Source organism: Lepidochelys kempii, chromosome 4 (genome assembly GCF_965140285.1).
Source record: "Lepidochelys kempii isolate rLepKem1 chromosome 4, rLepKem1.hap1, whole genome shotgun sequence".
In the NCBI taxonomy this organism is placed as follows: Eukaryota; Metazoa; Chordata; order Testudines; family Cheloniidae; genus Lepidochelys; species Lepidochelys kempii.
Genome location: NC_136383.1, coordinates 4,786,051 through 4,808,503, shown reverse-complemented (window position 1 = coordinate 4,808,503; position 22,453 = coordinate 4,786,051). Strand labels below are relative to the sequence as shown.

Genomic DNA, 22,453 nt, shown 5'->3' with positions numbered 1-22,453 from the left:
CACGGTCCAATAAATTAATTAATGTAACAATTTAACATTCTTATGTTACCAACAAGTTATTGAAATGTGCTCCATTCCATTATGCTATATTACACACACATATATACACAAATACATATATATGTGTACACACCTGCGAATGCAGATAAGTAAATTGTATTTTGGAACAAAAATAACCAAAGAAGTTACTTATCCTGCACATAACGATTTCTTATAAAAAAAATGGATAGTTGCTTTAAAGCAAACGTTATGTAATTGTGAAGCATTAGAAGACGTGTAATGAACAGGAGAGATAAATGTTTAAGGTATGTCATGCCATGTAACCAACAGAACCTCAGTTTGCATTTGGATTTGTTATTGGCTTACCTAAGACTGTTCCAATGCCATCTTGTATTACTAAATAGTATTACTTAAAAGAAGTGTCATAAAGTTCAGGGCTGGAGCCTTAAAGTTCCAACCCTACCACAATGGATCCCTTGCCCCGGGGGGTCAATTCCATTAATATCACAGAGTTCCTGTAAAAAATAAAACCACACTCTATTCCTACAAGGCACCTGGAAATTTAAGGCTCCAGCACTGTAGTTCCTTGTTACGCATAGTGCCAATCTTTAAAAAAGGGAAGAAGGAAGATCCTGGGAACTACAGGCCAGTCAGCCTCACCTCAGTCCCTGGAAAAATCATGGAGCAGGTCCTCAAAGAATCAATCCTGAAGCACTTGCATGAGAGGAAAGTGATCAGGAACAGCCAGCATGGATTCACCAAGGGAAGGTCATGCCTGACTAATCTAATCGCCTTTTATGATGAGATTACTGGTTCTGTGGATGAAGGGAAAGCAGTGGATGTATTGTTTCTTGACTTTAGCAAAGCTTTTGACACGGTCTCCCATAGTATTCTTGTCAGCAAGTTAAGGAAGTATGGGCTGGATGAATGCACAATAAGGTGGGTAGAAAGCTGGCTAAATTGTCGGGCTCAACGGGTAGTGATCAATGGCTCCATGTCTAGTTGGCAGCCGGTATCAAGTGGAGTGCCCCAGGGGTCGGTCCTGGGGCCGGTTTTATTCAATATCTTCATAAATGATCTGGAGGATGGTGTGGATTGCACTCTCAGCAAATTTGCGGATGATACTAAACTGGGAGGAGTGGTAGATACGCTGGAGGGGAGGGATAGGATACAGAAGGACCTAGACCAATTGGAAGATTGGGCCAAAAGGAATCTGATGAGGTTCAATAAGGATAAGTGCAGGGTCCTGCACTTAGGACGGAAGAACCCAATGCACAGCTACAGACTAGGGACCGAATGGCTAGGCAGCAGTTCTGCAGAAAAGGACCTAGGGGTGACAGTGGACGAGAAGCTGGATATGAGTCAGCAGTGTGCCCTTGTTGCCAGGAAGGCCAATGGCATTTTGGGATGTATAAGTAGGGGCATAGCGAGCAGATCGAGGGACGTGATCGTTCCCCTCTATTCGACATTGGTGAGGCCTCATCTGGAGTACTGTGTCCAGTTTTGGGCCCCACACTTCAAGAAGGATGTGGATAAATTGGAGAGAGTCCAGCGAAGGGCAACAAAAATGATTAGGGGACTGGAACACATGAGTTATGAGGAGAGGCTGAGGGAGCTGGGATTGTTTAGCCTGCAGAAGAGAAGAATGAGGGGGGATTTGATAGCTGCTTTCAACTACCTGAAAGGGGGTTCCAAAGAGGATGGCTCTAGACTGTTCTCAATGGTAGCAGATGACAGAACGAGGAGTAATGGTCTCAAGTTGCAGTGGGGGAGGTTTAGATTGGATATTAGGAAAAACTTTTTCACTAAGAGGGTGGTGAAACACTGGAATGCGTTACCTAGGGAGGTGGTAGAATCTCCTTCCTTAGAGGTTTTTAAGGTCAGGCTTGACAAAGCCCTGGCTGGGATGATTTAACTGGGAATTGGTCCTGCTTTGAGCAGGGGGTTGGACTAGATGACCTTCTGGGGTCCCTTCCAACCCTGATATTCTATGATTCTATGATTCTATGATTCTATAACAGAAGCTGTTCCCAGGACATGAGAGGATGGCAGGCAAAGAAAGCAACCAGGTATAGGTATTAAAACTATATTGATACACTGGTTTAATGGGGAGGATAAATGGACAAGTAGGCATACATCAAATGCTTGGGATTTAGCCAATTTAGCTTCATTTAAAATAGTCTGCATCATGGGTGTTTTGAGCACCAGGCAGCATAAATCAGATGTAGACAGTCAGGTAAGAACAGATCGGACTTGGCTTTGCCATCATTAGCTATCTGGAAAGTCTGGAAGGAAAGATCTTCAGCTGAATTGCAGCAGCACAGTTAATGACATACATACATATATTTACACAGCTATATTAGGGTTTGAAAACAGATCACTGTTATAAGTACTGTATACAATTTTGGTTATCTAGTGGTTTTCATTTGGATAAAAGCTGAACAATGTGCACAAACAAAAATATTACCAGCACAAACTGAGGAATAATTCATCAATTTAAAAGAACTGCTCATGTAAACATGTACAAGTATTCCTGGAGAACAATGTGGAAGCTGCAAGTCTTCTGTTTTGGCTATTTCCTCGACCTTGCAGAACTCTTACTATACTGTGCAGTCGTTTTTCAATTGTTGAGTAAGTCCCTTACTTATCAATAGTAGTAACAGCTACATATTTCTGTTCAAGGAACAGTAACAATTTCAAACTCCTTACCTTTACAGGCAAGTTACAAACATGTCTGAAGCACAAGAGGAGTAGAGGGATGGAGTAAACCTGTTAACCAATACGAAATATATTCTGAGGGAGAAAACAGTCATACAGATGAGTTATTCAAACCAGTTATTCAAACTTCCTCATTCAAAGTACCATCTCTTTTTCCCCCCATCAGTGCATGGAAAAAAGCTAATTAAATACTACAAGGTGGAAACGCAAGGCAAAATAGTTCTCATGCAGACTACACTTGACCTTTCCTCTCTTAAGGTGACAAACGAACAACATGCTAATTATTGTCTCCTCTTCAATTTGCACTTAAAAACACGTCAAGTTCTGCCTAGTAGAGGGGGTGGGGGCAGTGAATTTATAGAAACTATACAACTTGGCTTAATTGTGTTTTGCTTTTGATGTCAAAGAACCATTTATTCAAAGATCCCTTTGCCCAGTTGTATGGTTTAAGCAAAGCTGCTAATGTGGACATCAAACAGCTGTCATCTCCATTCTGACACGCTGAATTGGACATCACTTGGTACAAAATTTAATATGAATAAGATCAGGCTTATGGAATAGCTGCCTTGTCCAAGATAACTTTGATCATATATGATAAAACTGGACTTCTGTCACCACAAAAGGAAAAATAAAGAAATGAGCTCATTAAAGTTGATTAAAACAGGCTCTATCATGCTACTTCCCCTCTGGGTTTTTATGTAGTATATAGGAACAACACACTTTGGCCAATTATAGCTCACCACTTCCTGAATCTGGGATTCCCTAATGTTCTAAATGGTCACTATTTTGTAAACAGGAAGCCATCATCCTCACAGTGCAGAAAATCCTGTCATTTTCCATCCACATCTACACAGCGGGGACTAACAAGTCTCATATACTGTGTGGTGGGAAATACTATTACTAAATTTGGGCAGCAATTGATACAAATCTATTAAAGAACAGGGCTCCTACAAATACACACATGCACCACTTTACTGATATGTCCCTACTCACACAAGTAAAGTGATACCTGTGCACAGGTGTTTGCAGAATTAGACCCTTGATGGTCACATAAGTAATGTTTCTAGTAAGCATCCTGCTCAGAACCACCCACCCATCCCCCAAAGATAGCCAAAAAACATAGATAACCTCCTTGAAGAAGCACCACAGCCCATATGGCAGAATTTGGATTAAGCACTCAGGATGCCTGCAATCAGCAGTATCGGAGTCCTCTGCAGTGAAAGATGCAGCCCAAACACACTCAAGGTTTGCAGATGGCCCTGTGTGCTTTCATCCCAGTCCAAGGTGTGGCTTTCTGCCAATAGCAAGTTGCTGTTGGACAGAGAAGCAACAACTTGCTTTGTATTTTCAGTAGTAAGTTACCCTAGAAAGAGAGAAGAAATACAGTGTAATGTGTCTTTTCCCTGACTACACTCATGCCTCCACAGCTCATACCCCCATTTATGCTTTTTGCTGAACTTTTCAGTATCTATTCCATGGGACTCTTTTGGAATTGTCAGGAGGGATGACTTCATACCAAGTAGGAGGTTTTGGCTCAGACTTTTGAGGCTGCCTTTGTAGGAAGTTTTTATTCACTCAGTGACCTTAAACTGTATCAGGGCGCATGGCCCCTTTAATCCTATTCAGTGAAATCCTTGGCGATTTAAGCCAATGGCAAGACACCCACTGACATCAATAGGGCTGAGATTTCACCCTTGGAGGACCAGACAGAATTTTTCAAAAATGACTTTCAATGGAACTTGTGCTCCTGAATCCTTTAGTTGCTTTTCAAAAGTCACCTATTACTTTTTTATTTTATTTTCCACAGCCAAGACCTTCAATAACAGAAGTCTAAAGTTAGGCTCCAAGGGCAAAATTTTCAGAAGTGACTGGATAATCAAACAGACTCAGGTCCACATCCTCAAAAGGTATTTACGTACCTATCTCCTATTGAAATTAGTGGAAGCTAAGTGCCTAAATCCTTCAAGGATCTGGGTCTAATTCTCACTAAACCCCAATAGGGCCAGAGTCGCCTAAGTCACTTAGGTACCTCTGAAAATTTTACATAAGCAATCTGATTTTCTAAAATTTCTGAGTGCCTAACATCTCATACAGAAGCCAACAGGAGCTTCCAGGTGCTTAGCCCTTTTAAAAACCAAGTTTCTTATTTTACACATCTGTTCTTGAAAAATCTTGGCTATGAACATAAGATGGAGTTAAAATGACTAATCTTTTGTTTTATTTTCTCTGGAACATCAGAAACATCTTGGAAATAGAGCCATTGATTCAAAAGCCCATTAGCTAATGCTAGAGAAGAACACCGAACTTGCAATTATTTTAAAAGGCTAATATCCAAAAGGAAAACAGTTACTTTATGGTGCATAAAACATTAAAATTCTCTTGGACCACTGAAAGACAGGAAATTCAGACCAAAAAAATGAAAGTATGCCCTTAATGAAACCTTGTTAAACCCAGATATTGATGTATATGTGGTACAAATCAGCAGTCACTGTCCTGAGATACTTTAATATTAGAAGCAGAAGAAAAAGAACAGGTCAAGAAACCACAAGAAACACCTGGGAAGGAAAAGCAAACAAAAAAAAATCTATTAAAAGAAATCAATGTCACAAACATAGCTGAAACTATCTGTACGTTAGGGAGAGTCGAAGGCTGTTTGCTTGCAGTTATAGAAGTTCACTGGTGAGCCACATTTTATAAAAGTAAGCCAGGGTTCAGGAGACTATTTACAAAAGTCAAGCTTAGGGTCAGGAAATGCCTTGGCAAAATAAAAGCCATCAGATGCAGACCAAACAATGTTTTTAAAATAATAAAAATGTATATTATAGTTTATCAAAATGAAAACAAGCTTTCACTGGTTAAATAATTTTTTCTCTTGATCTATGTGCAGTTATGTAAACGGGAATGAAAATAGTTCTGAGAGTCTTTAAATATTTTATTGTTTGGATCAAAATGCTTCTTTTATGCCAAAAATGGATAAAGATATATTTTTTTAAGTGGGCTCAGCCACAAATCTTTTAGAAATCTTTTATCAACATTCCACTTTGAAACCTCCGGGCTGTAACTTTTACACTGAAGTATTCATTACATAATTGTATGTAGCTCTAACCAAACTATATCAGCGTGCTGAAAATCTCAACATAATTTGTGCTTCATGTATAAGTTATACACAGACACAACAAGCAAACTTAGCACAAAGTGCATACTGGATGACAGACTACCCTGTTCCCAAACTTTTCTGAATATAGACACAATAAGAGCATTTTAAAATGCATAGTAAATATGAATAAGCTCTTTTGAGTTTTCTCTGCATTAGTAAATCGTGTAATTTATATGCAAATTTCATATATACGAGCCCAGATGGTAGGTTGTCAAGACAATTAAAAAATAGAAGCTAGAAATAAACTGGGGTTTTGGTTTTTTTTAACCAGGTGTCACAGTTCAGGGCCACTGCACCTCTATTCCCCCTCTATGGTCCAGCCAGGGCAACCACTCCCTGGCTCCTGGCTCCCCAGCCATTACCGCTCTTAGGAAGAGACAAGCATCTCACTCCCTCCACACTGGGGTTTTCAAGCTATACAGTTTCCTGCCTTCACTATGGATCCTCCGATAATACAGACTTCTTCAGCAGGCCTGCTTTGCTTTCTCCTCAGAGGCTACAAACAATTAATTAACAAATAATTACCCACAGTTAAGGTACCACAGAGTTTTCTAAGCAAGCACATTTATTCTTAAGGTAAAAGCACTACAGAGAAAATATAAAAAATAAGAGAACCTACACACATGCTAGTAAGCTCATCAGAGCTCACCTCCTGATTCCAATAAAGGTGTTTTCAAGCCGCACCAAGGGGTGTTTCTGTGGTCACAAGTTCATAACAGCTCTTAGCTCAGAACAAGCATACTCATGAATCTGAGATTCACTCTTTTATCCAGTTTGGGCCCCAGGTCTGGTCCTCATTTAACAGGTGATCAGCAGACAACGGGTTTCTCCTCAGGGCACAACTCCAAAGGTATGGTCTGGAGGTGAGAAGTTGCCTTCCTCTCCTCCCAAGAATTTCCTAGAAATCCCGCTTAACTTTGTCTAGCACATTGTTTCAAAGGGACTTTGATGATTTAACTGGGAATTGGTCCTGCTTTGAGCAGGGGGTTGGACTAGATGACCTTCTGGGGTCCCTTCCAACCCTGATATTCTATGATTCTATGATTCTATGACTTTTGAAGCTCATCACACTTCCCAAAGTTTACATTAGTCATGGATCCTAGAAAAGTTACATACAATCCCACAATAACACACAAACATTTGCATTTATAATACAATGAGCTCTTAAGACACTTAAACTTAATTCATTAAGGTTTGCCCAGGATATTGCATGAAATTGCATTTCTATCAACAGGTATGTTCCAAGATTCATTAGTAATATTTCTTTCCAGCAGAGCTGGGTATTGCTTTACTTGGGTTAAGATCGAATCATTTGGGGATAAATTTTCAAAGGGATTCTGAGCCCCACTATAGGGCCTGGATTTTCCAAGTTCTCAGCACCTAGCGACTCCCATTGAGAACATCCCTCAGAATAATGGGAGTTACTGGATGCTGATACCCTTCAAAAATCCGGCCTTAATCTTCAAGGCACAAATCATCCCATCAAGAGGGGTACGAATGCATATGGATCCCTTGCCAGGAAGGGCCAGTGCTGGCTCTGTGGCATCACTCCCCATCTCTGACCGTGGTCTACCTAAGGTCAGGAATAGACCTGGTCAGAAAATAGGAATGTATAGGACGGTTTCCCCAGAAAATTTCTGGGGAAGAAAAAAACAAACAAACATTTGCATCAAAAATTTTCCACAGAAAATTTCAACTTGTTATCAATTCCCTCCTGGGAAAAAAAAAAAAAAAAAACCAACAACAACAACAACAACAGTAAAAAGTTGTCCAAAAACCCAAAGTTTCCGGTCCGAAAATCTAAATGAATGATTGCATTTTGGGAAGCTTCCGCCTGAATAAAAGCATTTCATAAAAAAAACAACAAATCTAAACATTATGTTTTGGAGCAGTTTGACATTAATGTGTGTCTACCTGTGCTGCACGATGCCTCATGGAGCTCGTAGTTTTGACACTTCATGGCCCTATTTTCCCCTATGGGCCAGGCTCCCTAGCTGGATTACATCTCCCACGTTGCACCATGGTCCCCCCTCTTGCTGACCCCTTAAGGGTGCATCACTGGAGTTACACAGCTCTGATGCATCATGGGAAATGTAGTTCAGAACTATATGTTTTTGGGTTTGGGGTGTTGCTATTTTGGACAAAAAAGTTGAATTTTTTTAAAGAGAGACTTTTCGTAAAAAATAATTTGTTTTATCAAAACCCCAATTTTACACTAGAAAACAATTCAATAGGAATAATTGCTGACCAACCCTACTCAGGAACCTGTTTGTGGGAAGGAAACAGGTTGGGGGAAAAAATTCACCTTCCCCTGTAGGAAATCCTCAACTCCTGACATTGTATTAACTCTTGCTTGAAGTCTGTCTGTACCAAGGAACCCTGCAAAGGGGAATGAAAGGTTTTCATGGGTAGCGTGGTTCATTTTGGTCAAACTACAAAGTGAGTCCAAAAACAAAAAATGAGCTAACCCAGAAGGACAAGTTTACTCAGCAAGAAATAATTATGATTTGTTTTACTGTAGCATGTATGAGCTTTAGTCATCGACCCCACTGTGGCACATGCCATATGGACACAGAACAAAAAGACAGTCCCTCCCTCCAGGGGTTTATAATCTACTGTAAGAAACGCTGAAAAAATTCTAAGGTGCCACAAGTACTCCTTTTCTTTTTTCTGAAAAACAGGTTTCAGAGTGGTAGCCGTGTTAGTCTATATCAGCAAAAAGAATAAGGAGTCCTTGTGGCACCTTAGAGACTAACAAATTTATTTCTGAAAAAACAGGTGAAGGGGCTCTTAAGTCAGCAAGCAATAACCACAAAAGTCTCACTCACCTAAAAGCAGTGGGCAGAAACAGCGGCTAGAAAACTTTTAAACTTTTTTTTTCCCCCAAAATATTGCTATCAATCATACCTGTGAGCCTGGAAGAGGGAGAACACGTTAGCAGCTTCCTCACAATCCCTTAGAGACATTCCTAGCTCCTTTCCTTCCATCTCCCAGTCAGCTTCTTATCCCACAGGCTGGTACAGCCTATGGCTGCTGAGTGAGTAAGCAGGGCCCTAAATCCGCACAGCTCCTCATCCCCCACTATGTGCCAAGGCAGGCTAATTTGCACTGCAGCCACCACCAGGTGGAGGAAGTGGGGAAGAGAAGGGACAGTGGAGAAGAGAAGGGGAGAGGGACAGAAGCCATTCCCAGGAAGGAGAACTGGGAAGGAGAAAAGAGACTCTTTCAAACAGAGAAGATAAGTATGTGGTGGATACCAAGCGAAAAGGGAAGGGAGGTGGAAAAGGAATAAAAATATAGGAAGCTATTAACTTAAACAAAAATAAATTGCAGATACACACTGCTTTTAATCTATGATTTCATGGTGGCTCCACCATGAAAAAAATTAGTATAAAAAAACAGTATTAAAAAATCCCCTCCAAATCCCAAAACACAATAGACGTTGGTCACATTACTGGAAAGCACTCAGATAGGATGCTGATGACACTGTTGTATGAACCTCTGTAGAACAGAACAGCAGAACAGAAACCTTGGGTGGGAAGGAAAGAAGAAGGGGGTGATGGCTGGGCTAGTTACAACACTATATACCTATCACCTGCAGTTTCATTGGGAGGCGCTGACAAGTATGTTTTAATATTTTAGGAATTCATTTCTAAGTGTTCTTATGGGGCCTCGACCAATGCTGGCTCTAACCCAATCAGTGGTGGATCCTGCACTAGAAGAATAAAGATATTCACTGTAATTTTCTTAGTGTGATAGCATCAAGTTCCTTTTACCCACACCACCTTTTAGCTTGACCTTCCAAATTAACTCACAGGTGGTGGCTGAATACTGTTCCTAGAAAGGATATTTCTACAGCATATCAAGAATCAGATCTTGAGTGTAGCATAAGTCTGACTCCTGCTACAGTCCCTTAAGTGTCTTCAAAATAATTCAGTTTATTTTATTGGTCTGACTGGGACCTCCTGCCACAAACCACTTCCGCTGTATTGCTTAGGCAAACAGAGATACCAGTGGGACTGAAAAATGAGCACTGCTGTAACTAAAATGATGATCTGTGTCTGCAGAGATAAAAGTTGGAGGGAGGGATTCAATGTTTATTGAGCTTCTTGGCATAATCAGTGGGATAGAGCATTTAGAATGAGCCAGCAAAAAGCCCAGACTGCCAAAAGGAAGTTAGGATTTCACATGGCCACACTTTACTACCTTGAACTGGAACATACTGCTTACCAAAAGGGATTCACTTCTGCCTAGAAAAAGTGAGCTTCCATTTAAAACACACAGCTTATACTGTATACAATATGAAATACGTATGACTAAAAGCATCCTTATACTTTGATTACAAGACAGGACAGGCGAACGAGGGAACAAAGCAGCAAGATGCTCCCAGTCCCATGGCAAAGAATGCTATTGTCATTTGCTACAAAAAGGCACCATTGTTCTGAATGACATGACAGACTTTAGGTGGAAGGAATAACAAAGGAACTGTCATATCATAAGAACAAAAAGCAACGGTCTATTCACTATGAAAAAACACCACCTTTTCTTTTCTGCTGATCTGTGTCTGCAGCTTATTGCAACTTTCTCAGGAAACAGTGCAAGCTGCATCTTGATTTTGCAGCACCTAGTAATGCCATGCACATATTTTGGCATCTGATGTATTCTTTGTATTTCATTGGCAATCAAAGATAATAAACAAATAACAGGTTCAGGGTTAGTCTGTTTGTTTTTCATTTCAGTAGCTTAGTTATAGTGTCTAAAAATGTATGTGATGATTCTTACAGGAATGGTAATTGCAATACAGTCTGTTTTATTTGTGCTTTTATTTAGGGAAAACACAGTTTCAAAGCAAAACTTTTCCTTCACACATCTATACAAAGTCCCTTACAATCCTCTCATTCTAATTCCCTTCCCTTTGGAGGCAACATGTCACAGATAAAATCCTTGCATCTAAGGAGAGGCATTTTCAATTCCTCTTCCAATTTCAATTTCACATTCTACCAATGGAATCAGAAAAATATTCAGTGTTCCCACAGAAAAGCATTTCTTATCCATATCACACAGATAGAAGGATCTGTTCTAGTAACTACCTAAAACTTGCAAGATTTTTGACGTTATTCAGTATTGCCAGATGCATTTTTGATAGTAAATGTCTGTGACGTAGTCTGCTTTTTCTTGGGGTATTGAACTCAGACAGCCAAATGGTCAGTTGGCATTTCAAGGGGTCAGGGTGAGCAATGGGTTCCTGGTTCAGCAAGTCTTCCCAGGTTGGCAGGCTTTAAATGTAGTCAAGGGAAGGAGAGAAGACAAATCTAGTCAAGGAAAAAATCTAGGAATATACTTCCAGACTTTCACCCCTGGCCTAAGTCCATTGGGCGAGAGAAGTATGAATTTGAAGAGCTGAAAGCAGAAAGGCAAATGATGAACAAGAAGCTAGAAGAGAAAGAGGACACAGACATGGCAAGAAAGTCATGATTTTTGGTGAATCAGTCCTGATCATCAGAACTTCTCCTCATATCCCTCAGCCTTCAAACTGGCCAGTGGTAAGACACATGACAAATGGCCAAGGCATGGCACATGGATACTTAGTCTGGCATCTCACCAGATTTACAGATAATGGATTTTTAAAAAAAGTTTTGTAAATGATAATGTCTGTTTTAAGGCGGTTTCCTTACTGTGAGTAAAATACACCAGTTTTATCAATGACGGGGGAAATGGGGGAGTACCAGGATGCTTGGAGACTGTGAGGTTTGCTCAGAGAACCCTGTTTTTCTCATGGGGCACTTGTGAGGCCCTTCCCAGGGGTTCCCAGGGTTGTGAGGCACCTCACCATCACTTGCCCTTAGCGTGAGGGAGCCTGGTCTGGACTTGCTGGGGATCAGTTCCCTGCCTCTGGCAACACAAGCCCGGCCTGCCAGGCCCCCGCAGGCCCCGCTCTCTCAGTGCAGGTTAATGATACGCTCTCACCAACCCCAGCGCCCTCCGAGCGTCCCTCTGGAGCACCCGCCTCCTGATCCACTCAGCTCACTGCACTCTGATTCTCTGCTCCCAAAGGAACAGCGCACACCAACTTCCTAGATCCAACTCAGGATCCCCACCCCGCTTCACACACAGAACTTAGATGTTCTTGTTTTCACTACAAATGCAAGCTTATTATCCCAGAACAGAGATTCAAATGAGAGTAAGTAAGGCCATTGGAAACACATGGTTACACATAAAAGAGAACCATAACATGCTTTCTAGAGCCCAAACTTAACTCACAAGATGTTCCCCTGTCTCCTACAGAATAGCTACACCAAGTCTTTCTCCCAGTGTTTTCAACCAGGATGGCTGAGATTCCTCTTTCATAAGATCAAGCCTATGAACAGCTTGTCTTCCCAGACCAAAGGATGCCCGGGCATCTCTCTGCACCCCCAGATATCCCAGACCAATGCCCCCACCTACTGGCTGTTTACTTCTTCCTATTCATTTCCTTCTGAAGACTCCACCAGCTCTTCATTAGCATTTGCCTTAGTGTGGGAACAGACTTCTATTGTCAGACACACAATGGTCCACCAGGGAGATAAGTGGAGAAGTTTGTCTCAAGACACACTACTTCTGAGTGCCTGCCTTTCACTACAAGACCTAGAGAACATAATTTCCAGCACATAGACATAACTCCGCATTATGAAGACTAGTGTGAAACAGGCTTTCAGTAGAGACCTTACCTGACATTCTTTTGGTGAACCCAGGGAATCCCTGTACCCTTGGGTAACAACTAGAAGGAAGGGGGCTTGGTCCTTCAGCCCCAGTGCAGTTTATCTAAGGATCCCTCCCTCACACCCCATAATTAATTCATCCCACCCTTCCCCCCATATGCTTAACGAAGGCCTGGCTCTACTCCTCTGCAGGGCTCCACTCCTGCTCTGGTTCCCGGCTGCTCTCTCCTACCAGCTCTGATTTCCAGAGGGGAGAGCAGCAGGCTGGGCTTGTGTATTTCTCACAAGGGGAAGGAAGGACCAGCCTGTGCAGAGACCAGTGATTCATGGTCTGCTACACTCTCTCCTCCTCACGAATAATGTAACCACCCAGCTTGCTCCTCCTCTATCCAAAACACTCGCACCCCTTCCCTGGGAGCCTGTCTCTGCTCTTGGGTACCAGGACTCCTCCACTCACTGCTCCAGGACACCATGGTAGCATGTAGCACAAGTCTAACAAGTCACAGGGATTGAGAGCATGAGTCACTGCACCTTGAGCTTAGGAGCCAGAGTGGCGTTGTAACAATCCCATAAACTCTGTGGATTGGTGTGACACGGTGTATTAGGCCCAGTGTCCCCTGGCTGGAGGCCTCAGGGTCCTACCACACCTTGTCCTAGGAAGGAGCAGTAGAGAAGTCCTCCAAGCTCCCTAGAGTGGCTGCAGGGGAAGCAGCCAATGAGAGAAACGGCAAGGAGCAGCCAATCAGGGCCCAGGAGGACCATATAAAAGAAGCGAGCAAGAGACAGTCAGTTGATGCCTAGAGCTGAAGGAGTGAGAACTGTGTTCCTTGTGGCTGAAGGAGCGGCAGGACCACTGACAGATCAGTTGCTGGAAGAGACCGGAGGCACAAAAAGGAGCTGCTGGAGTGCTGCTGGCACTGAACCGAAGGCAGTTGCTGGGAGGGACCAGGGGATCAAGAAGGAGCACTTGGCTGGCTACTGGGACTCAGTAAGACTTGTGCCCTAGGATAAGGGTGAAGCATTTGCAAAGGTGCTGGGGCCCTGAGAAAGTGGCCTGTGAACTGCAGCAGCACAGTGACTAGTTAAAGGGGGCACAGCATCATGTGGTTGCTATTCATAAGGTCCCTAGGCTGGGACTCTGAGTAGTGGGTGGACCTGGGTCCCTCCCCCTGCCCATTAGCCACTAGGGAAGTAGCATTAGCCCCAAAGAAGGGGAATTTACGTAAGCCCAGGAAAAGGGCTGAAGACCCGGAAGAGGGTCAGCCTTTGACTCACAGAAGATTAGTGTTGGAAGAGACCTCAGGAGGCCATCTAGTCCAACCCCCTGCTCACAGCAGGACCAACCCCAACTTTGGTGCTTTGATACCTCCAGAAAGGAATGGGATGGTTTAATGGCCCAGGTGGGATCAGAAAGGCCCAGAGCAGGTGAAGACAGTGTCTCCAGGCAGAAAGCCCTGAGGGTACAGCCCCATACCAGGGCTGGGACTATTTAAAGACTTAGCCATAGAGATACCAATGGAGGGGCACTGGGATAGGCCCCTGTTAAACTGTTTACCTAATAAGGGATTTGTTTGTTTCACATACAGACTGTGTGTGACTCGGCCGGAGGGCTGTGTCGTTGAAAACCTGCCAGAGAAACTACCGACAGAGGTCACTTCAGACTAAGAGTGCAGGCACACACACCTGGTCAGGGGGCACTCCCGAGAGGGAAGTGTGACCCCATTACAATCGGGCACAGAGGGGGAATCTGTAATACACTGAGCCATGGGTTCCACAAGCAGATCAGGGAGAGAATCAACCCTGATGGGTAACTATGGTTGTGATGTCTGCTCCACTCACATCTAGAAAGATCCCAGAGTTGCTGGACTGTGGCAAGACAATGATCCAGAAGCTCACTTGACTACATGCAAGAGGACAGGCCACTCAATCTGGATATTACAGGAACCATAAACTTGTTCCACACTGAACTGGAAAGGCCCTGTGAAATAGAGCAACAGTAAGTGCAACCACCAAAGCACCTTCCTTTATGACTTCTTGGTCCCCACTAATTCTCTGCAGTGCAGGGTTGCCATCTTCTAGGAACTACCCCACTCTCCATCATGTCTATCTGAAATTGGCCCTTTATATTTGGGAGACAAAACTACAGCTGCATTCCTTAAAGGTCCATGTTATAACTACCAGCTGCTGTTTGCTGCATCTCTCTTCCTATTGTGTTTTCCCTTTCTGGAAAGTTGTGATGCATCTGGGGCAGACAGAGACTCAGGAAGTTTTGGTACAGAAAGGACAAGGTAAAAGATTGCTTCTGTAAATGGACAAAACCAAAAATCTGACCCACAACACAGAGAAGGAGAGTTGTTTTTCTTAGGACAGTCGCTGTCCAAGCTGAATTACGAAAATGGATGCTGGAAATAGGAACACTAGCTTGAGATACTTTGGGAGGGTAAGGGGAAAGAGAGATGTCTCTTTGGCAGAAATCACCACCATGACTTGGAAGGAAACAGACCTAACAGGCCCACGCTGAGATACATTCCTGTTACACTTCAGGAGTGGAAAGCAGATGGTTAAATATTCAAAAGCTTCCAATTTCTTATTTAGAAGCACCGGGAATAATTTATACTAGAAATTAGGTCCTTACAAATAAATGTGGAATTACAGTGACCTACTGCTAACACCTCAGAACAGCTTGACTCACAGCATTTCAAACCTGCCAATTCAATGCAAGGCACTCAGATCATATTCAAGTAATTTTTCTGTTAAAGATCAGTTTTGTTGCTTTCAATCTCAGTTGTAATATAAAACCTTATAGTATATTTCTATGACTGCTGATTTCAAGGAATGATTTGTGCATCATGTTTTGCAGTTATTAGCCTAAGGAAATACCAGTGACATCATTTTGCAATTACAGCAGATAAGCTCACCTATTAAAGAACAATGCTAGCAGTGTTTTTTCTTTCTCTTTTTAATATTAATCCCACACATTTTGTTCAGTAATTCATGGTTACTTAAACTTTTACAATTCTAGAAATACTTTGTAGCCTGAACAAGATGCTAATCTTCATTTTTAAAAAAATGTTCATAAGCACAACAATGAGATAACTTCAGTGATTAATGACCCAAATTTTCCATCATGTCATTTTTGAAAGATCGTTAAGGAAAACTCCCTAGTGAAATGTACTTTTAAAACATTACTTGAGATCTGGATTTTTTTATTTTCCTCTTTAGTGTTTCTAGTCCAGAAAAAAATATCATTCTATCCTTAAAAAATTAAACATAAGAAAGCTTATAATTTACAAGAATAAAACGACCAAACTTCACCAGCAAAGCAGAAATGAGTTTTCTGAACCTTGAAAATTTTGGTACTGACCACAAAAGGAGTAAACAGAAATCTGTGCAGAACTCATGTTAAGAAGTATACCATATATCATTTACTCTTGCATGACAACTACTCAAAATCGATAAGATAGAAACCCTCTCTTCAATAGCTGTAGAGTGGTAAATTGTTTTTTGCCCTAGACGAATCAAAAATCACAGGGAGGGCAGCCCCTAACAAAACAATGCTAAACATTTTGACACTTTGGTTGATTTCCAGTGTAATACAAAATGAATAGCTAATATCACTGCACTCCGCATAAATACTGAGGCCCCGATTCTCATTGGGAGATAGGTCCCACACCGGAAAATGAAGGGTTAAAGCAGCCCTCCCAGGGGCTGCGCACACCCAACCAATGGGAGGAGGGCTTGTACGGAGCCCATCAGGGGAAGGTTTGTTGGATCAGCCAATCAGGGCCAGGGAGGGTCATATAAGAAGAGCAGTTCAACAAAGCAGAAGCAGTATCTCCCTAGAGTGCAAGGGAGAAGTACTGGCTGCCTTAGAAGAGTACCTTAGATAGAGCGGGGCAGAGGAGCAATAGGGAGCTCTAGCCCGAGGGCTGCCAGACTGAAGTCCCTGATACAAAGGGCTGGGAAGGGGTTAGGTCTACGGGGAAGTGGTCCAGGGAAATAGGCGGTGGGAGTTAGAGGAACAGCAGCATCATGGCCGCTGGCTATAGGGTCCCTGGGTTGACCCCCCCCCCCCCCCCGTCCTTGCCACAGAGGGAATGGCCAGTATTCGGACTGCAGTTTATACCTTGAGGTTAGGGACTAGATCAAGGGCTGCAGTAAGCCATAGCGGCAAGTGGATGGATAAGAGACAACCGGTTCCCCCTGAACGGGGTAGAAGGCAGAGTGGGACACAGCCAGAGGGCCGTGCCCAGAAGAGGACGCCGCAGTTAAGAGAGTGATGCGGGTCTTAGAGGTGGAGGAGAGAAGTGAAGGCGGTGAGACACCACTAGAGAAAGACACACTGGCAACCAAGAGCTAACTCCCAGCACGAGGCCGTGGTGGTGAGCCCTGCCTCGTCACAGCTCCTAAATACTTTCTAGGATCTGGCCTAGAGCCTTGCATTTTGATGTATGCAACACCAACCCCTTCAGCTGATCTGTAGTCATATCTCCCCTTCACTTTGAACGGAGTTCTGCCAGAAGTATGAAATATATGATTTGGCCAATGGTATATGAATTTACACTCAGAAATTTGACACTCACTGTTGAATTACTCTCCCTTTAGAGCCCCCTTCATAATTTCTGCTAAACCTTAATAAATGAAGCATTTGCCATAAATTTATACTGAAAAAAGCATACAAATCCCATGGAGAAGTAGCTAGCTGTGATCTACAGCTGTTTCCGCAATGGGATAATCAATACCATCTAAACACATCTGATTCTTTGCTTGGTCTACATTTATTATGTGAAAATGGAGTATAATTAAAGGCTGCATTTTAAAATGTTGCAGAAAGGAGCATTTTTTAGATTGCATGAGGTTCAGATTATTATATTAGTGATTATTTCTCTTGGAAATTCTCTCTCCTAGTAAATCATCTTTTCTATCTTCACTTAGGAAAGTTTACATACAGCTTCCTAGGATGTCAGTGAAGTGTGAGCAAACTATTTACATTTCTGCCATATGTCTACTGATATCCTGCAGCTGTCTATATAATTTACAATTATATACTAAACTTCTGCCTGCGTAATCATTTGCATACTCTACTAATTGCATGTTTTTAACGCGACTTAAGTAGATTAAATAATTTTTTAAAATTAGACGTTGGATTCCCCCCCGTTAATCAGGTCTGTACACATACTGCTGATTTTAAGCTTTCTCCATGGGACATTTAAAGAACACCTCTATTGTAAGGGATGAGTTATTTTACTGAGTCTGAATGGATCCGTGCAGTTCCCCCCCCGCCCCAAACCTTATGTTCAGTCAGATTGTGGCTTGCCCTTGTTCCTTGCTTGTGCCCCTGTACTTTCTCCTACTGTTGCCCTCCCTGCCCAGGGACCTAAGAACGGCCATAGCAGGTCAGACCAATGACTGATCTAGCCCAGTAACCTGTCTTCCAGCAGTGGCTGGTGCCAGGTACAACTGTAGCCCCCATTCATTTCTGAGCTGGAGTCCATTAGGGAATAAGTGATCCAAAAAGAAAGGGCAAGGAGAAGGCAGGATCATGTCATCCCCTACCTCTTCTGCACTGCCCAGCTGCAAAGACAGCATGCAGAGCACTCTCCTAAAGGGTGGTGCAGCGAGCAGGCTCACACAGCATTCTGCAAGGTCTGACGTTATGGATCTGATTCAGCTAAGTATTTATGCACATGCTGAACTTTAAGTATGGAAGTTCTCCTGCTGACTTCAGTGGGACTGCTGTAATACTTAAAGCTACACACACGCTTAGGAGCTTTGCTGCACTGCCTGTGAGTCACTGCTTCCCCAAGCTCCCCCTGGGCTGTGTGGGCTCCACACTGTAAGGGCACAATCTGGCCCTGATGATGTTTTGTGTGGATGATCACAGTTCTAACCTACACAGCACAGAAGTGACCAAAATCTGCTACAGCTCAAACTTGAGATGAAACTGAGCCAAAATATAGACTCCAGGAGTTGCCTCTCCAGTAATCCACTCAAGAACATATTATGCAAATTTCTTATTTAAATAAAGTGACTTTTCACAGGCCAGAAGCAGAATTTCCATGTTTAGCCAAGATAATGTTTTACTGTCAAATAAGTTAATCTGCATAAAGCTCACAAACAAACAAAGCTCTCAGAGTAATTTGCATAGCCAGCAGGCCACTAGCTTTCACACAGTAAGCCAAGGCAACGCAACACGCAAACAGATAGTAATAAAAGGTGGCATCACAACTGGGGCAAGGAACTATGGGAGGCTTTTCAGATTCAAACAAGCAATCAGCTTGAGGATGGATTTAAGGCACAGCTATCAGTATTTAGTGGGAATGCACAATGACTAGACAATAGAAACCAATCATCATTAATCAGCAGTCTGAAATGAAGTTCCTCCCTTTCAGTATTTTGGTTGATTTTTCCACAAGCATTTCAGTGCTTACAATCCTTGGTAATTTCTGAAGTGACACTCTAGGCAGTGCTTCGCTTGGTACGCTGTGCGCGGCCCATTGAAAGGCAGAGAGAGCATGCCGACACTGCAGCTGGCAGCAAGCCTCCCAGCTGGGAGACAAACTCACACTGGCAGGGCTCAAGCTAGTGTGCTAAAAATAGTGTGGACCCTGGAGCTTGGAATCTCACACATAGGAGTTCAGGTGGCTCGCCCAAGCTGCAAACATCCGCACTGCTATTTTTAGTTCACTAGCTCAAACCCCACTAGCACTAGTCTGCAGTGTAGACATACCCTGAGAGGGCCTGGTTGCTAGGTGTAGACTGCAAATCCCAAGGCAGCCCATGAGCTAATTCAGTGGTAACCTTGCAGAAGTAAGGGTGGGGGTGAGGGAAGATGGGATGTTCATCACCCCCGCTCTGCACACTATACAGCAGGTAACTTCTTTCTGGGAAAGATTATTAATAGAATCATAGAATATCAGGGTTGGAAGAGACCTCAGGAGGTCATCTAGTCCAACCCCCTGCTCAAAGCAGGACCAATCCCCAATTAAATCATCCCAGCCAGGGCTTTGTCAAGCTTGACCTTAAAAACTTCTAAGGAAGGAGATTCTACCACCTCCCTAGGTAATGCATTCCAGTGTTTCAACACCCTCCTAGTGAAGAAGTTTTTCCTAATATCCAACCTAAACCTCCCCCACTGCAACTTGAGACCATTACTCCTTGTCCTGTCAACTTCTACCACTGAGAATAGTCTAGAACCATCCTCTTTGGAACCACCTCTCAGGTAGTTGAAAGCAGCTATCAAATCCCCCCTCATTCTTCTCTTCTGCAGACTAAACAATCCCAGTTCCCTCAGCCTCTCCTCATAAGACATGTGTTCCAGACCCCTAATCATTTTTGTTGCCCTTCGCTGGACTCTCTCCAATTTATCCACATCCTTCTTGAAGTGTGGGGCCCAAAACTGGACACAGTACTCCAGGTGAGGCCTCACCAATGTCCAATAGAGGGGGACGATCACATCCCTCGATCTGCTCGCTATGCCCCTACTTATACATCCCAAAATGCCACTGGCCTTCTTGGCAACAAGGGCACACTGCTGACTCATATCCAGCTTCTCGTCCACTGTCACCCCTTGGTCCTTTTCCGCAGATTCCTGACACTCTGATCCATCTGTACTGACAGACTGATTTCTCACCCTACACTTGGTTGTGAGACAAAGGCAGGAAATAAGAGCATTTTGGGGAGCCCATTCCGGCTGCCTCCAGTTGAGTTCTTCCCAAGATAAGCAAAACACTGCACTAGGAAGGTGAAATCCTCTGGTAACTTCTATTTGAAGGAAGTATATGTATACTTCAGAATATGTAGGGATAAAGTGAGACAGGCTAAAAGTCAAGTAGAGTTGGACCTTGCAAAGGGAATTAAAACCAATAGTAAAAGGTTCTATAGTCATATAAATAGGAAGAAAACAAAGAAAGAAGAAGTGGGACCGCTAAAAACTGAGGATGGAGTGGAGGTCAAGGATAATCTAGGCATGGCCCAATATCTAAACAAATACTTTGCCTCAGTCTTTAATAAGACTAAAGAGGATCTTAGGGATAATGGTAGCATGATAAATGGGAATGAGGATATGGAGGTAGACATCACCATATCTGAGGTAGAAGCGAAACTCAAACAGCTTAATGGGACTAAATCGGGGGGCCCAGATAATCTTCATCCAAGAATATTAAAAGAATTGGCACAAGAAATTGCAAGCCCATTAGCAAGAATTTTTAATGAATCTGTAAACTCAGGGGTTGTACCGTATGATTGGAGAATTGCTAACATAGTTCCCATTTTTAAGAAAGGGAAAAAAAGTGATCCAAGTAATTATAGGCCCGTTAGTTTGACATCTGTAGTATGCAAGGTCTTGGAAAAAATTTTGAAGGAGAAGGTAGTTAAGGACATTGAAGTCAATGGTAAATGGGACAAAATACAACATGGTTTTACAAAAGGTAGATCGTGCCAAACCAACCTGATCTCCTTCTTTGAGAGAGTAACAGATTTTTTAGATAAAGGAAACGCAGTGGATCTAATTTACTTAGATTTTAGTAAGGCGTTTGATACTGTGCCACATGGGGAATTATTAGTTAAATTGGATAAGATGGGCATCAATAGGAAAATTGAAAGGTGGATAGGGAATTGGTTAAAGGGGAGACTACAACGGGTCCTACTGAAAGGTGAACTGTCAAGTTGGAGGGAGGTTACCAGTGGAGTTCCTCAAGGATCAGTTTTGGGACCAATCTTATTTAATCTTTTTATTACTGACCTGGGCACAAAAAGTGGGAGTGTGCTAATAAAGTTTGCAGATGATACAAAGCTGGGAGGTATTGCTAATTTAGAGAAGGACAGGGATACCCTACAGGAGGATCTGGATGACCTTGTAAACTGGAGTAATAGGAATAGGATGAAATTTAATAGTGAGAAGTGTAAGGTCATGCATTTAGGGATTAATAACAAGAATTTTAGTTATAAGCTAGGGACGCATCAACTAGAAGTAACGGAGGAGGAAAAGGACCTTGGAGTATTGGTTGATCATAGGATGACTATGAGCTGCCAATGTGATATGGCTGTGAAAAAAGCTAATGTCGTCTTGGGGTGCATCAGGAGAGGTATTTCCAGTAGGGATAAGGAGGTTTTAGTACCGTTATATAAGGCACTGGTGAGACCTCACCTGGAATACTGTGTGCAGTTCTGGTCTCCCATGTTTAAGAAGGATGAATTCAAACTGGAACAGGTACAGAGAAGGGCTACTAGGATGATCCGAGGAATGGAAAACTTGTCTTATGAAAGGAGACTCAGGGAGCTTGGCTTGTTTAGCCTAACTAAAAGAAGGTTGAGGGGAGATATGATTACTCTCTATAAATATATCAGAGGGATAAATACCAGAGAGGGAGAGGAATTATTTAAACTCAGTACCAATGTGGACACAAGAACAAATGGATATAAACTGGCCACTAGGAAATTTAGATTAGAAATTAGACGAAGGTTTCTAACCATCAGAGGAGTGAAGTTTTGGAATAGCCTTCCGAGGGAAGTAGTGGGGGCAAAAGATCTATCTTGCTTTAAGATTAAACTCGATAAGTTTATGGAGGAGATGGTATGATGGGATAACATGGTTTTGGTAATTAAATATTCATGGTAAATAGGCCCAATAGACTGTGATGGGTTTTTAGATGGGGTAAGATCCAAGTTACCCGGGAAAGAATTTTCTGTAGTATCTGGCTGATGAATCTTGCCCATATGCTCAGGGTTTAGCTGATCGCCATATTTGGGGTCGGGAAGGAATTTTCCTCCAGGGCAGATTGGAAGGCCCTGGAGGTTTTTCGCCTTCCTCTGTAGCATGGGGCACGGGTCACTTGCTGGAGGATTCTCTGCTCCTTGAGGTCTTCAAACTACAATTTGA

At 42.7% G+C, this 22,453-nt stretch overlaps 1 protein-coding gene across 30 annotated transcripts in view; it reads right to left on the bottom strand.

Moving 5' to 3' along the window:
- ADGRL3 (adhesion G protein-coupled receptor L3) overlaps window positions 1–22,453 on the bottom strand; it is an 821,427-nt gene that overhangs the window by 617,571 nt on the left and 181,403 nt on the right. The window contains exon 1 of one of the 30 annotated variants that reach the window (XM_073340202.2): window positions 2,710–2,731. The exons of the other annotated variants lie outside the window; for them this stretch is intronic. The gene's annotated coding sequence lies outside the window, so the exon portion shown is untranslated. Of the gene's footprint in view, window positions 1–2,709; window positions 2,732–22,453 lie in introns of those variants that run through there. 30 annotated transcript variants of the gene reach the window in all.